Genomic DNA, 17,983 nt, shown 5'->3' with positions numbered 1-17,983 from the left:
ATATCATAAATTCTGCGATTGGGAATCCTGCCGGGTAGGCACACCTCTTGACACAGTCAAAGGGAAAACGATAAGACACCTCATTAAATTAATGACACTCGCCTATTTACCTTCTCGGTGCAAAACTTTTTGCTGAGGTATGCGTGTTCACACGGCGTTTTTGGTCTACGCACGTACGGACACACATAACGGCCGCTATACACGGTGAATGATCATGCGAATGATCATGCTGAATGATCACGTGATCATTCCCAGAATCATGCGAGCAAAACAGAACATGTTATGATTTTCACTGAATGATCATGCGCATGAAGGTTCATTCGCGAATTATTCCGTCATACACGGTGAATGATCATGCGCATGATCATGCGAATGAAATCATTCGCCATGTATAGCGGTCTTAACGATCAATGCTGCGGAGCGAGATGGCAAGTGAAACGAAACGAAAATGTTTCGTTTCGACCCGGAGTGAAACGATAATACGAGGCCTAGGTTTAGTTTCGTTCCCGTACGGAATTTAATTCACCAAGGAGTTTACTTTCGACCCGGGACGAAGCTTCTCTCCCGGTAACGAAACTTCATTAATCGAAACTCCGCTGCTCATAGTTAAGCTTCGATCTAAAGGCCGTTTTACTCGGAGCACGGAATTACGTAGGTTAGAACTCCATTAATTTCTAAAATGGCGTGGAATTGCGCGAATGCATGAACGAAATTAGAACAGGGTCTACTTTGACATCTCACGTCCATGCATTCTCGCATGTGTTCTAGCAATTCACCGCTTTAAGGTCGTTTTACACGGGGCACGGAATTGCGCAGGTTAGAACTCCATTAATTTCTAAAATGGCGTGGAATTGCGCAAATGCATGAACGAAATTATAACAGGGGCTATTTTGCCGTCTCGCATCCACGCATTCTCGCATGTAGGTATTCTAGCAATTCACCGCTTTACAAGACGCAATTTTGATTGCGCCTTCACACGTACGTCAGATTGCGCAATTCCGTGTAGCATGTAAAATGGCCTTTACACGGCGAAATTTTGACTGCGCCTTCGAACATACGTCAAATTGTACTCAGTGTGTGTGTCGAAACTAAACTGTTCGAAAGTGAAGCACGTGGCCCCTCCGGTGCGAAATATTATATAGGTTTCGTTTCGCCACGGAGTTTTAGTTTAGTTTCAACCCGAAGTAGTTTTGACTCCGATTTCGTTTCGATCCTGACCTCTGCTCCCCAGGTTTAAAACCATTTCGTTTCGTTTCTACATTTCGCTCCCGGGAACGAAACTCTTGAAATTTTACTGGTTTTGACTTTCGTTCAGTTTCTATTGCCATTCCTGCCTGTACAATTTTAAAATACCTGCTAGTTTAGAATTGATTCTTTTTCTCGTAGGTTCAACCAGTGGTGGCGACCCTCCAGTTGAAGTATATGGAATACCTCCTAGGTTAACGGAAAGCCCGGTGGGCCTATGACAAAAAATGGATATAAAATTCATTATGATTTTTTTGTTCATTCACACGCTTCGGAAAACTATACCCTTTTATTAATTTAGCTAAATATTTCGCTTGTATAGTACTGAAAGGTAAATTTATTCAATTTTAAATTCATTTTAAATTTTAACAAAGCACGACGCGTTTCGACCATTAGGTCATTTTCAGATAAAATAATATTACAACAACATATTGTACTTTTAAACGCGTCGCGCTTCGTTAAATAAATCTGTGGAAAATTACCATATATCGTATATATATCGGCAATAAGAATGTCATTCCACTCTATGTCGCCTACCTAAGTAACTTTCATCGCTCGCTATTGGTAGACATCATGAAATGTAACTAAATCGAAAAGTGGAGTGCCATAAATGATAGATGCCCCTAGGCTCGAGGTCTCCTCAGCAGATGTATTGACGGTAGGCAAGATTTCTAGAGGTTGAAATGTTAATTTCAATCAACAAGGGAAAGTGTTGAAGTTTATAAATAAGCAAAGGGTTGTCAAGGGTAAAAAGTTGTTGACAAGTTACCAGTGCAGATGAATAAAATAAGTTAAAAGACACAACAACATCGTGTATATTTAAGAAGAATGATTGAGTTACAATAAAGACCTCACAGCTACCCTCTCCGTGCCTACGAACATGACTACACGAAAAACATTGTTTACTTCCCAAACATTGACCACCTACGGTGATAGATGTATTAAGCTGTAGCTGTTTTTTATAGTGTGGCCACTTCGTTCCCTCGCTTTGTTCTCGCGACTGGCGTAGAGAATGAAAAATTAAAGTTTTCCGAAATTAGACTGAGCGAGTGGCTCCTTGCAAGTTTTTTTGGTGAAATCAATGCTGCCAACCAACAGGAAACCTCACGCGGCAGGCTGTACGCTCCCAAATCTTGAGCCAGAATTTCCGCATGTTTTTATCAACCGCGTACGCACTTAATAGTAATTTGTAACTCACAGGGCTAGAGAATTCCCTTGGCATTCCAGCATAATAAGGAAGTATACGTTAGCATTTTGCACCCTTCTAGATAGGCGAGGCGGGTCCCCAGTTGAAATATCCAAGTTTGGAACTCTACAAAATCTTCTATCAAATGTTGGGAAACATTATGCGTTATGCATTATGCCCCCTTCTTATTTGTTCACGAGTGTGTAATTTTGTATTCAGATTGGTATGGTGAATTTCTTGGTTTAGTCTTGATAATGCTGCAGTACAGCGAAACATGTCAACTGTAGTTCAATAAAATTTTACGTGGTGTTTCAAAGTGTTTCACTTCATTCTCATAATGGATCTCCACAAAGTATCTGCCTCATCCATTCAATTTATTATGCCTTATGATACCCTCAGCTGAGTTGTGTTTTGTGTCGAATGGCGCTTGTTAACAATCAAACTTCACTAATTTATCGTCTGAATTTGGCAAAAACACAAGTTGTCGATTATGATTTTATGGTGTTCATTTCTGAAGGGTATTATCTTTAATGTTTTATTTTAATACGTGAGTTACTTTTTTATTTCGCTCCATATTTAAGAAGTGTCAATGCCCTCAGGAACACAGCCCAAGATAAAAACTTCCATGTAGATTTGAACCATTCACCCTATGATATCGGTTTTATCTTCTCTTTAATTTTACTCATTCTAGTGATAGGTGATCATTATCACTATGATGTAACATTATTACTCTATTCAATTCTCATTAAATTCGTCGCGCAACTTAATGGTCAATAAAAATAACCATCTAGGTCAACTCATAGTGTCGGCGAGGATTTTTTGCAAACGCTGGATGTTTAAAACGTTTTTGTTACTAGTGCTCCTGAAATAAAAGGGCGTAGTTTCTAGGTATAATGATTAGTGAGGACTTGATTGAGGAAGAACCTTGGATAAAAGCTCTTCTCAATCATCGAAGGGTATACACTTGTATTTTTATATACTAGGTATCTTTTGTTTCGTATTGGGATGCATGCCAAGAAGACTTCTTTTCTACTTGAACGAAATAAGGACGACTCCATAGTTTTTGCATCTTCCAGCAGAACAATGACAGTATAGTATTTCTCCACGTTTTTTATTGCCTTAGTTGAATGTGCATTATCCGCAAGCATAGTTCAGAATAACGAGGCTTGGCCTAACATTATGACCCAGACCAACACCTGAAATACCGTACTAATCAAAGCTCAGACGGCATATCAATCATGAAATTGATTCGGGAGGACATTCTTCAGTTTATATGCTATGTAGCTCCTCGAAGCTAAAAATGCTTCGAGTTCTGATGTGGTTAGAAAAGTTGCATTTAGAAATTCATCAATTATTTACAAACATTATTTGCTAATTGGTGAAATGAAAATTTTCATTTTAGAGAATTTTAAAGATTGGCATTTCTGACGAGTCGATTAACGTTTGAATTCTTCAAGCGGGTGTGTAAAGAGGAAAGAGATAAGTTAGTGTCATGAGTGATCGAGTACTGTGTCCAGAAGCGGTTCAAATAGCGAAAAAGTCTGTTGGCAAGTCGTTTAAAGGGAAAGAATAAGCACAAAGCAAGCTCATTTCGCGGTCCACAATGCCTAAGGTTGCAGGCATAGTTCAGAATAACGAGACTTGGCTTAACTTGGGTTATTGGTATGGTATTTGGAGGAGGCGACCGACAGCTGAGGTCATTTGCGCCATGAGGGTAGGGTATGGAAGGAAGGGTGGAGAGAAACCCGGCGTTGGCATTAGCCTGCTCTTAACGAAAGGCGCCAAGGGGACCACGGCTTAACGTCCCATCCGACGGACGGATGTGTTGCGCTTGAAATGTCCTCCATACAGCACTCAGATAGGGATCGGGCAGTCTCTGAAAATTCTCTGCCACTACTGGGATTTGAACCCGAGCCCGCCGGGTGGGAAGCCAACACTAGCCGCCACACCAACCCGATCCCCAACTTGGGTTATTATGACCCGTACGAACGCCTTATATATTTTAACAATCAAAGCTCAAAGCAAGCTCATTTCGCCGTTAACATTTCCTTTGGTTGCAAGCATATCTTCATCTACATCTACATAACACCCTGCGAGCCACCACTAGGGTGTGTGGCAGGGGGTGATCAATCACCAGCATGAAACATGCAATCGGACTCCCACACGCACACCACACGGTCCAAAAACGTCACGCATGGTAATAAATTATATTACCACATAAATATAAAATGTAAATACTTGTCATCTTTCCCATAAATTCGGGGAGGGAAAGGTCGCAACTAAATCCGCCACTGCACCACCGCAGACTCACTTCGCGGAATAGAATTTTTAAGTCGCGAGGGAGTGTTCTTAACTTTCTTTCGAACGCCGCCTTGGCGCTACGATCGCATTTGAAAATCGGGTGGAGGGGGCAGTCGGCGAGTATACGGGGAGGGGATTGAGAATGGTAATGGTTGCGAGAATCGTGTCGGGGAAGGGGGAAGGAGGGGGTTTAGGAGTAGGGGGACAGTGGTCTGGCGGGAGTGTTTGTGTTGGGAGAAAAGAATAGACGGCCAGTGCGACCTCCGACAACCAGCGTGGAGGGTGCTAAGGAGTCTTATCTGGAGTGTTTGACTCGTCAGTACAGAGTATCGTCTTGAAGGGACTCCACTTCGGCGTGTTGTTTGTTTATCGCTGTACGAGTCTGAAGGGTCGAGCAAGCTGCCTCAGAGGAATACCTAAAGCGGATCTCGTTTAGAGAACTGTTCCAGGGTGGATTTAAACCCTTTTCCGGCGTACAGGTATGCTTTCCATACGATGATGTGGTTTTTCAATAAAATGTCTACTTCACTGAATGTTGTCCTCTGTTCTGAAAGGTTTCAACGATACCTATTTATTATGTTGAATGTTGGTTTAATAGGTTTCTAGCTGGCTAAATTTTCTCAGTGATGATGGTCCTTGGAATATACAGATTATTCCCCGTTTATTGAAGCGATATGTAGGTTATGCGGTTGTTTATTGTGCTTCGAGGTTCTTTTGCTAATAAATTTCTAAATTAATGAGATTAACTAATTAAATTCGTTATTAAATTTTTGAATGAGTTCAATAGGTGTAATACCACATTATGGCTTACGGTTCAAACTAATTATCCCTTGCGGTCGAGGCTTGTCACTAGATTGCGATTTAATTGTATACAATTTTTCCTTTTCCACAGTCATAACTTTCGTTGGATATGCTTTCGTATACACAGCACTAGAAGATACGTCATACGTTTTCCTGTTCCGTACAAAAAATGTTTTTATTGTATATGAAGCTCGATACACAGTTTGGCACATTGAAAGATCAGAGAACCTGAAATAGTAATCTGTTTCTGTTTTATAGTAATTCTGTTTGATAGTTTTAAGAACTTTTCACGAGTGTATTTTTAAGCCCTCGATTAACCTTCGCCTCAATTACGTATAACAGTGTTACTAAATGCTGTATATTTGTGAAGTATTATGGTGTGTAGAAGTGTTGAAACACAATTAATGCTTCGAATGCGGACCTAATTAATGAGCTGATCGCTCATTAGAGTGACTGTTAACAGTACGGAGGGTTCCATTGTCACCGTTCCTTTGATGTCTTAAGTATTTTCCACACCTCAACAAAGAAATCGTTTTTTCATCCGTATTTGCATCGCTATTTCCTTCAAACTGGTGGCAATCGGAATCAAAGCCCTCCAACGGCTAGGGTTAATTGTGTCGGTTGGAATCAGTGGACTGAATTGTGCTGGTAAGGATTCTCAAGAGGAAAATTAAGTTTTCAATGGAATAAAGCCTCCGTAGAAGTGTCCTATTACATAAACAGGATTCATTACTCCCGTTAAATCAGTCTTATTTCGTGACTTGTACCTTGTTTTTATTTAGTTTATAATCTTGGAATTTTTGTGGTACACACCCAATTTCGTCGTATATAAAAAATATTCTCTTCAATATTTTTTATCCTCGAATACAGCACATATTGGCATTTTATATCGGTTCTTTTCAACAAGTTGACAATCACAAGTGCACGAAAAACAATGCCTTGGATAAGGGCTACATACCCACGCGGGACTCGAACCCGCGACGTCGTGTTTGCCAGACGAGGACTTTACCGAGGCCGGGTAAAATATTTTTTTGGTGGTAAAAAGTTTTTACTTAACATTATGTACAGGTACATTTTGGCAGGATTTTACTTTGCACAATCGGAAAGTTTCCATTTGATAGCGTAAGCTTCGATCAATCACCAAGTTCCGAAAAAAGGCAAACTACGTGCGGGTTTCATGCGTCCCTTCAGCTATCATACTGAAAATTCTAGGCTATGCAGAGTAGATACTGTCACATTTTCCCGATTCTCAAGTTTGAAAATTTTACCCCAGTATTTTCTCCGACGTAAATGTTCGATATCCAAGGTACAGGTGAAAGAAAGTGCTACCAGACCCTGGCAAAAGTGCAAAAACTTACCCTTAAATTCAACTTGTAAAATTTATATTTAATGGCTATTAAAACATTAAATAAATCATTATTTGACGTGCCAATCTCATTAGTGTATTTTGGCTACTCCAATAATTCTTACTAATGCATTACAATTTTTATGAAAAAATGTTTTAAACACCCTTCAGTGAAACTGAATTTTTCTAATCTTAAACAACAAAAGGGTATTTGCTAGAATCACGAATAAGATTCGCTTTAAAAAAAGTAAAATGTCGTGCAAAAAGATACATTAAATAAAATAAGAAGATGGCTAAGTAATTATTACATTATTAAGTAAAACAAAAATGGTAAATACTTTTTCTCACCTTGGACCGACAATGGGTTAACTATGGTCCACGCTGCATATTCTGAAAATTACAAGATGATAGATGCAGTTTTATTGGGACGGTTAGCAAATGATGGATTTAGTTTACGAGAGAGATGCTTCCTTTCGAGAATTTTCGTGTATCATATTCCTTCTGTGATAAGACTTTTTTTTATCAGAAGAACGCCTCTTTACGCTTAATTTCCACACACTTTTTTTTATTAACGAACTACCGACCCGGTTTCGATTTAAAAAAAGTAAAATGTCGTGCAAAAAGATACATTAAATAAAATAAGAAGATGGCTAAGTAATTATTACATTATTAAGTAAAACAAAAATGGTAAATACTTTTTCTCACCTTGGACCGACAATGGGTTAACTATGGACACTACGACACTACGTGTCGAAACCGGGTCGGTAGTTCGTTAATAAAAAAAAAGTGTGTGGAAATTAACCATTTTATTTTATTTTATCATCATGAACATTAAACATTTCCGCCTCTTTACGCGTTGTCTTCAACCTGCCGAAGTTTTTTTCCTGTTTTGTTCCTATCTCGATACACCTTCCTGATTTTCTAATAATTTTTGAGATAAAGATGTACGGCAGTTGGAAGTTATTTCATCACCTAGTTATGCGATATAAAACTTTGCTTTGAAACGTAGAGACGCTATCAGAAGACTTCGCGCACATTATGCCCACGTTACGTGATCTCTGCTGACAATAGACCGCATGACTTTCACCTTCCTTTGAGCAAATGGAACGTCTGAATCACACGATCATTTTTTCCATCCATTTCGAGGGACAGTTCAATTGATATTTCTAATAATGGCGGAAATTAATGACCTTTTCACGCGATCATTTTCCGCGATGGCACGAGGGATGGAAATCCCATCCCTTTTTCCGTCGCTCCTCACGTCCCTTTTTCCGTCCCTGAAACCATAGGTACCTTCAGCCAATCAGAACACACGGGCGCCAACAGCGATTGTAACTTCACGCTTGGTTTTTCAATTGAACGACACTTGCATATACGGAGAGTGACGGAAAAAGCGTTGGAAAAGGGGACGGTGGGAATGATAGTGGGAGTGTGATTCAGAAAATGATGGGTCGAACGATTACTCTTTTGATCCCTGAAAACCTATCCATGGAGCTATCATTCTGAGGGACGGAATAAATTATCGTGTGATTCAGGCTTAAGTTTGTAGACATGTAAACCCAATCGTGGTGATTAAAGTGATGTGTTTTCGGGCGTACCAAGGATCGAAACTAGCGGGCCGCAAGACATGGTCGCTCAAGTTGTAACACATGTAAGGTTAAGGAAACTAAAATTTCAAGATAATTATAACAGCGATTTTTTAGTTTTCAAAATTGTTTGCTATTTGCAAAAATATTTTTATTTGTGCACATGTTTTCTACTTATATTTCTTGGATTTAAAGAAAATTTGATCAAAATTTTCGTTTTGAAGTACATTTACTTCTGATTCTAGGAGGGGGGGGGAGGCGGCCCTGGGTACGCGCATGTTTTTGGAATTAACTACGAGCTCTTTTGTCAGCAATGGAGAAAAAATGTTCACAATATTTCTTTCATTTATTCTATTTTATCAATGGATGTTAAGTAATAATCAGAAATTTATTTATCATTGAGGTGATACGTTTTTTTCGTGGACTTTAATGCTATCTGATACGCGCAAATGCCAAAATTCGCGAAAATTAAGTTGGAATACACAGTGAATTGCAATAAAGGACATTGAAGCGAGGCCTATCGCGATATCTCTAGCTTTTCACATTTTTTTTTCACTTTAAAGTTTCTGACCCCTGACTCTTCTTCAAAAAATTTATGTGATCATTTCTCCATTATATCCCTAATCTGAGGAGAATTTTGGAAACTCTGACGTAATTATTAGTGGAAAAGGGTGGTTTCCTATTTTTTTGTTGCCTGAGTCGAAAGATTATTACTCCTGGAGAACGTAATTCACGCTTTTAGATTTTTAAATTACGATATCTATTTTTTACGATTAAAATAAAAATGAAAAATTTCTAGCGCGCGAAAACGCTAAGTCCAAGTATGAATGCTGGGAAAAGCCCGTGTGACGTCATTCTGATTCTGGCTGCTGCCGTGTGAGGTCACCTTGGTGTGAGGCTATGAGCACCGCTACGATACAGGCTGCTAGCAGGTAGCGCTTGGATTGAATAAGATTTATTAATACCCTATCAATCGAAGGAAACTTTCCAACTATAGGCATTTTTAATTGGTAATTATTAAGAGATGTTTCCCTGAGCTCTGTGCCACATGCATGCATTGGTAATCTCAGACGATGTAAAACTCCTCACTACTCGTATAGAATCTAGGTCCCTGTGATGTCACGTGGAGTGGCATCGCATGGGCGGCAACCTGGCCTTTTACAAATTATGTTAAAATTCACCATTAGCATTCGTCTAAACTGGGATTTTTAAAACCAAATAATTTGTATATTATGAATACAATAATGGTGGGTTACGAATCGCAACCAATGCCTTTCGATTTCTTTGATAAAGGAAACTAGGTGCCCTAATACGCTAGGAACACGTTGATCGTTCGTTCTTTCATCGTTCGTTCGTTCGTTCATCGGTGCGAGTGTATACAATGCGAAGGATTCCATCGTCACCGTTCTTTTGTCTGTTTTTAAGTAGCATATTCCGTATTTCCCCACATAAATCGTGTTTTGCATCGACATTTTCTTCAATCTGGTAACCAATGAAAGCCCCGCCATCAGTTGGTGTTAATTGTGCACGTTGGTATCAGTGGATGGAGATGTGTTGGTATGGATTTTTGGTGGTTTTCAACTCTCGTGGTGAAATCTGCGCTCTTGGAAGTTTTCTGACCGGAGGTAGCAATGTTGGAAAAACCACTAGGAAACATTTCCTGCGCTTCCCAGATTAAAACCTTGGCCTTCGAGGAGAAGAGCCAGCCTCTGTGGATACTTCGCACACATCTGCCTCCATTACGGGTCGTTGATACACTTCGGTCATTATTGCTATGATTTGCATGCACACAATACCTTAGTCTGCCACCTCAAAGGTGTTTTTATATGGTGGATTTTGTGTTCAACTTATTAAGCTGGTGTAGGCTCCCGAAAAGGATGTATTGTTCCATACGCCACAAAAACGCACAAAACTATGAAAAAGCAGAAATAAATTTGCAAGGAGAATTCCTGATTGTAGCTTCCATTATCAATAAAAGCCGGAAATCAAGTTACATGTGGTGCGATAATTTCAAGGTCAAATTCATTCACCTTGGAAATAACTGGAATGAGGTGCTCCCGAATTCGTCAGAGTTTTAGCCGAATAAACCCTTTCTATTCCAGAGCTTCTTCTGGGAGAAATCAAATTTCAAGACCTCTCATTTTAAAAAAGTGAAAATTTTCAACTCAATCATAATTATTGTAGCAGCTACATATTTCGCCACTAAACTTAACAGCACAAAAGAACACGCAGTTTAGAACTTTTCTGAATAGAGCTGAAAATGTATACATTTTTGATGTTGCTTAGAGGCAACATTGATTTATAATGGGTTCACCGTGTAGCCAAGTTAACTGTGAAGGAGATGTATTGTGGTGGCTTCTCTTGGTAAAGCACTCGAGGATATCTCGGAAGGCCCTGGTTTTATAGTCCAGGTGAAGACGAACGTTTCATTGGTGTAATTTCGCTTCTGATACGCATTTGCGGGTGAATCTGAGAAGCTTCCGCTGACTTGTCAATTTACATTTCTAAGATTAAATTCGATATCTTTAATCTATCCCTACTGCGATGTGTGCCTGTATTCGTTATCTCTTGTTTTTTTCTACCATAGTCTTGCTTAGTGCGAAGGAATTCTTAAAACATTTTTAGGAATTAAGTATACGATGTGGATCCCAGATAACATGTTTCCTGGCAGAAATGTTTTTGGGGCTAGAAGCCGCGGTTTTCCGACCTTTGCTCGTGAGGATGTAGAAGGAAGATCTATTTTGGATTTATGTTGATAAAATATATACCAATCCCGAGAACCAATATTTAATTGCAAGCACTTTTCTAGATATTTAGTATGCGATATCCAATGTCTGTTAACTTTCTTGAGGTCAAACGTCACCCAACGAAGAATTTCATATTATAATTATATTAACGTAGTATAAAATAGTGTATATTTACGAAATGTGGTAATAATTTTTAAATCACCGGAAACAATCAGTGGCAAATTTCTGTCACCGTAGTGTGGCTTTCCAGGTAGTCTTTCTTGATACAGTTTTGGGGAATTCTTCTGTTTCGTGTGATCTTCGATAGTGAAAGATGGTGGACTGTATAAAGATGAATTTAATGCGCTGCAATTCAGATCTCTGGATTCCAGAAAACAAAGATTTCGCCCATGGGCGTATCCAGTATCAAAACCAAGGGGGGGGGGCAAAACTAGATGTGGTCGTTCAAGTTGTAACTTTTTTTGCACAGAAAAGGTATAATGAAACCAACATTTTTAAGGAAATTATGACAGAAACTTATTAGTTATTATAATTATTTGCTTGAAAATTAATGATTTTAGTTCCATGTCTTATACTAATATCATTTTTCTTCAAAAGGAAAATTTGTTCATGACTTTTGTTTTGAACTAAATTTATTTTCGCATTCAGGGGGGGTTGCCCCCCTCCCCCCCTGGCCCCCACTGGGTGCGCCCATGATTTCACTCGCAATGAAACAACCATGAATAATAGAAACACCGCTCAGAGAGCATGGCACTGCCGAACCTCTCCCTGCCAGAGTTCAGACACGACTGACCCTCACCACCGTCTCGCGCTACACCACCGCCACAACGTCAAGAGACGGAACACTTCCTTAGTTTTTTAATGCACTAATTCCATCGGTGGAAAAATGAAAATTGTGCTGAGATTACTTGGTTTCTTGCGCGAAGTGATTGCTGGTGATTTCAATCTTTACTAATGAGTTTTAGTGGTCCCAGCTGTAGTAATATTTGCCCTAGTGACAATTTAGTGTGGATGCTGGTAGTCGGAGATCTATTCATTCTCCGATTACATACAACCACGCTCTGTTTTTTTTCAATCGCAAAGTGACCACAGTTTCATCACGCAGAGGTGGTCAATCAGACCGCAAAAGTTAGATCTATGAGTAAAGGTGAGGTATTGTGGGAATTGAGGGAGCGTGAAGAAATACCCGGCGTCCTCGAACTAGTTAAAAGCAAAGGAGAAAAGAAGTCGGAAGTTATACCGTCCCAACCGCTGAAATGAGGAACTGCTTTGAATGTAACAGCACCCAGAACTTACTACAAAGGTGTACCCAGGATCAAAACTGGGGGGGGGGGGGCAAGCCGTTCAAGTTGTTATTTCCGTACCATCGAGAGCTCTATACAGCCTTTTACATCGGGATTATTAACAAAAAAATCTCGAAAAATCGATTTCGTTTATGAATCACTACATGAGATGGATCCGATTGGCTGATTGCGACGATAGAGTTTGCTTACATTTTGTTTATTTCGGTTGAAACGTTTATTTGTGTCATTTAATTCTGACGGAAATGTATCAGAATTTTAGAAAAATTCTATTCATGAGTTTTTTTCTTAGCAAGCTGTAGCTTTTTGTGATAGAAATATTGAATTTGAGGCTCCATTGTTGATCGCGGCTTTTCGTTACTGCGCAGACGCCTAGAGCGCTCTTCTTCACGTTTACCATGAAGGTTGTAAATATCTGGGGGGGGGGGGGGCACCACTGGTTTCGAGCGTGGAGCGAAGTGTGGCCGGAATGGGGGTGCTTGGGTAGGAAAGCCACGCCCACTTTGACCAAAACATTGACAATCCCATAAGGGTCGATGCTTCACTATTTGGTGAAATTTTTGGTCGTAACTCGTTAATGCATTAAAATAAACAATGGAACGCACAATCTAAACCTTTTTTTCTTACTTCATTCGTAGGCTACGCGAAGTTATAACTCAAATGTCTTTTCCCAGGGAAAAATTATCATCAATCACCACGGTTACGTTCTAAAACTAGCTCAACTTAAAATAAAATTTTACGAGAGTAAACTAGTCATTTACCTGCACTTATACTGGAATTGAATTTCATTATAGCCAACGGAAATTAACAATTGCAGTAATAAAGTATATTTTGAAGGATATCCCCACCAGTAAAGTGGAAAACAGGCATAGAGTTTATACATTGATAGAAGTATCACAAATGATGGGGAAAATCCTATGGCAATCACCGGCGAAATACGAATGATTATGGTAACATTTTCCACTGAATGTATTTAATTTTCAGAACAAAACTTAGCCACCTCAAAGCATCAGTCGGAGATTAAGTCCAAAAATTGTCAAACCAAGATGGCGGAACATTGACCACGCCAAAAACTCGGAAACAGCGACTCCAGATATTTACAGCCTCCTTGAAATGTACTCTGAGCGCGAAAGTTGCCACCATCTTTAAAATATAGTAATTTCACCTCTGATACGGCGAAGAAAATGAAGGGAAATCTGAGTAGCGTCCATTTAATAACGGCGGCATAACGAGTGACGTCAACACATTTATATTTCACTTTGTTTCAAAAGCCTATGTACTTCGATCGTTAACGCACAATAAACGAGCCGCAAGTCGTTGTACGAAAACGATGTGCGTATTTTCTTACATTCTATTCTCCTATGATTCCAACTCTCATCCGGATTTACACTGAAAATAACGATAAATAATCCAGTTTTCTTGCAACTTTACGACTATCCTTTGGTATCTTCAGGGCTATCTTATCTTACGACGTTAGTTTTTTTATGATTTGGAGATAGTGTCAAGTTATTGGTTATAAAAAATATGATGTACTATTATGAAACAAGCTTAACCGTTTTAGTTCCTATCATTATTGCTCAAACCTTGTGGAAACTCTTGTTCTTCACCTATCCTGCAACCATTTTTATCCTCTAACACATGATGTTTAAATGGACTATGGGCATAAACGTTACAATAACTTCGTAATATTACCTTTTTCCTATTCAATCGCACGTAAACCGCTGGAAAATTATCAAACATGAGCTATTTTTCTGCTCGGCTTCCAAAAAAAAGCCTTGAAACAATCTACTAAGTCATTTGCACATGATTTTCGTCTAAAAATTGCTGTTTCCAACAGCCTAGGGCTGAACCTTGGGAGCTATTTCAAAATCTATTATTACCTATTATTCTATGACCTCGACATGCAGATTTGCATGAACTCGAGTTTTTTGCATGCTTCAACCTGTTAAGCCAGAGTTATTTTCTCGCTGTTTAATCGTCTTTAAATACAGTAATAACGTGGCGCGCTTTCCCTTGACATGCGACGTTTAACTCGAGGACAAGCGTGTATCTTGGGTAGTTATCAATGCCAATAGAGCAAGAAAATATACTAGTTTTCATGGTTAAATAAAAAACACAGTACTATTCCACAACCTTATATTTTTGCAGTCTACTAGTTTCAACGTTACAACGTCATTATCAAGACTAACTGAGAGAAGCATACAACATCCAGCCTTATTTATCCAACAATAGTGTGAGGGAAGAAGGAGGGGGGGGAACTAAATGAGGAGCAGCATTGAGCATTATTGGTTGGGCATTGTTGGTTGGATAGGAGGTTCAAAACAAAAAGTATAAAAGCTTGGGGAGGTGGGTTGGGGGGGGGGGGGGCAAGCTTTTATACTTTTTGTTTTGAACCTCCTATCCAACCAACAATGCCCAACCAACAATGCTCAATGCTGCTCCTCATTTAGTTCCCCCCCCTCCTTCTTCCCTCACACTATTGTTGGATAAATAAGGCTGGATGTTGTATGCTTCTCTCAGTTAGTCTTGATAATGACGTTGTAACGTTGAAACTAGTAGACTGCAAAAATATAAGGTTGTGGAATAGTACTGTGTTTTTTATTTAACCATGAATATCTCATCGTTCCACCAAGTAACGCCTAAATCTGTTGATTATAAAATATACTAGTCTAGGTGGAGAGAGCCTGATGCCAGATAATTTGTTTAGCGTCTTCAGTATAATTTTTTTGCTACCTCATCAGTGAATAAAAAAAAGCGTAATTATTGAGTAACTTTCCACGGTCGGAGGTCGGTGTTAACAAGGTGTTTCAGGAAGAATCTGCAATGCCTACTTCAGGAGGTGGTTGGGGAGACAGTTTTAAGCATCCTTTGTCCATAAAAATGGGGTCGCAACAATTTTTCAGGGGTTCTCAAAATGAGTGAGATCGCGCAATCGTATTATGTATACTCGCTCAAAGCTGTCGTTAAATTAAGCCTAAAGATTAATCGTAACACATAATTATAATAGCAAATTTTGGTCCAACCTTAATTATTTAATGCCCTTATAAATCCGGAGTATGAAACAAAATGTCGAAGGCTGGATACCCAATAAAAACCGTTGTCATGGTAACTGTGAAATGCATCCAAAAATGTTTGCGTTGCCATAGCTCAGTAACTAAGGAGTTGCATGTAGGTATGGAGAAGAATGGATATGGTGAAGTGGATGGAGAGGAGAGGGAACGACGAAGTGCTGGACGTGTTGGGTGAATAGAGAGAGAGCCTCTTGATGAGATACCAAGGTAGAAGGTGTGGGTGGAGTGGGAATTTAGCAGGTGGAGACGTTAGAAAGACTGTTAGAGGGAAAATTTTGGGTAAGAGAGGGGAAGGAAGGAAGAGAGAAAGATTTATTGATAGATGGAAAGAAAATAGGCATTTTAGTGAATTAAAGATGGAAGATATTGAAGGGTAGAGTGGATGAAAAAATACTTCGTAAATGCTCCATGAAAACCTAATTTAACTGATAGAATGCCTTAGTAATAATAGTAATGATAATGATAACAATAATGATGATGATAATACTAATATCATTTCCTTTTGTCTAACGGGCGGACATTTCGAGAGCTTATGAATTTGATGTAGCAGAGGAGAATGAAATATTTGGTTTCGAAGAACATTGAGTTGGGGACAATGAACAAGCGAAATGATACCATTTCGTAAACTTCTCTACGATTGGTTTATCGCATGTTTGAACGGCGAAACTTTATTTTTCCTTAGGCCATTGCTAAGAGGTGGAACACGAAAGTCGTACTAACACGAGACTGAGCTGATCCAGGGTAGCAGTTCTTTGAGGGACGTTTCCAATTTATGCATTTCTCCGGACACGACAACTCGAAAGCGTAACAAGTTATTTTATCCACGATGTGCCTGTCTCTAGCAGTTTTTACAGATGCGAGGTTATTTTATACTGTCATCCCCTCATCATAAAAATATCTGCGACGGAACATAGCGATTGTCAAATTTCTTCATCCAGTGTTATTTTTAGCGCACCTCTTATGAAACTATCCACCTTCAACTCGAAATGTAACCGATATATTCCGAATGAAGGTTTGTCATTTAATTAACTGCATGGATTTAATCAAATCGAATATCTTCATGGATTTAGAGTTCTCGTGCTTTTATTGCACATTAACTGGAATTTGGAGAAAAAACCGTGTGTCAGATTAAATAACCCTCGAGCGATTTTCTGGTTAGATAGAAGAAAACGGCAATATTTAAAGCAATTTCTAATAGAAAAAATTAATATTCCGTCAAAGCAAGAATCTATTTTTTACTTTTTTTAAGTGGTCAAATAAAAAGTCATTGGTTACTGATTATCTTTGCGTTAAAAATTCAGTTGGTCGCTTCAACTCTTTTGTATCTCGCAATACTTTTCATGCATTTACCAATGTGTAGTCACTCTAAGATCCATAAAACTTATTATAGTCACGGAAGATTAAGATTGCCGAGTAACATATCAATCAAAGTCAATCAGTTTGTAAAACTGAAGTTAGCCAAAAGGAAGGCATATTTGGCCTCATTAGTTCTTAAGGCACGATTAGGATTATCCATTTTAAATATTCTGCTGTCGATATTTTTCTCGTTTTCACAAGTGCTGTCTATACTGTTGCTGAATTACTATTTTCCTCGAATTGCGCTGGCCTTTCCATCGCCTATTAGCCATCACCTTGGATAGGACTACTACAAAGAGGCCAAACCCACAAGAGGCCAATATGACAAGAAGGCATGCACTATCACTCGCGTCTTACTTGGAGGCGTTTATGCCAGATGGCGTCGCAAGGCCAAGCATATTTTTTTATTCTAAAAACTTTGCCAATACCAATAAGATAATGAAAGGGAGTGTACGAAAGGCAGTGAAGTTGTAATATAAAAGTTATTCATCAGCTATTTTTGTTCGTCAGTTCTTCTCGGATCGTGAAAAGGGTTTTCATTCACCCTAGATATCCCCGTATATTTAATCCCGTTTCTTGATACTATCCCATGAATACGAGGTACTATTCCACATTAACAATTAAAAAAATGAATTCCTCTCGGTTTTCCATCCAGGGGAGAGAAATTATCGTATCCAACGTTTCGACATCCCGTTCCTCCTCCGAAAGGAATGCTACCGTTTGAGGGACCTCGAAACGTCGATTATCTCACCCGGCTGGACACCCGAGGGAACTTAATGCAATTAATACGCCGTAGAGTACCAGTGTTCTCTTCGCCATGTTATTTTTGTAAGTTGTGACGGTCATGATTGGGATCGTCTCTTTTTTATATGGCAGTTGGCATTTATGTCGCGTACTTATTTATTAATTAATAATACTTAATAAAGTAAGTACTACATTAATTTATTAATATTTAATGCAGTCCAAAACAGCAAGAGGCCAATTGAAAAGGGCTTATAATGGTGAAGAAAACCATTGAAAATAATAAACAAAACGTTGACAACA

The 17,983-nt window shown here is 39.0% G+C and overlaps 1 protein-coding gene across 1 annotated transcript in view; it reads left to right on the top strand.

Moving 5' to 3' along the window:
• Positions 1 to 4,978: 4,978 nt before the first annotated feature.
• LOC124157562 overlaps positions 4,979 to 17,983 on the top strand; it is a 139,456-nt gene continuing 126,451 nt past the window's right edge. The window contains exon 1 of the mRNA XM_046532393.1: positions 4,979 to 5,211. The gene's annotated coding sequence lies outside the window, so the exon portion shown is untranslated. The remainder of the gene's footprint in view (positions 5,212 to 17,983) is intronic.

This window comes from Ischnura elegans, chromosome 4 (genome assembly GCF_921293095.1).
Source record: "Ischnura elegans chromosome 4, ioIscEleg1.1, whole genome shotgun sequence".
NCBI classification, from domain to species: domain Eukaryota; kingdom Metazoa; phylum Arthropoda; class Insecta; order Odonata; family Coenagrionidae; genus Ischnura; species Ischnura elegans.
This window is presented reverse-complemented; position numbering and strand designations above follow the sequence as displayed.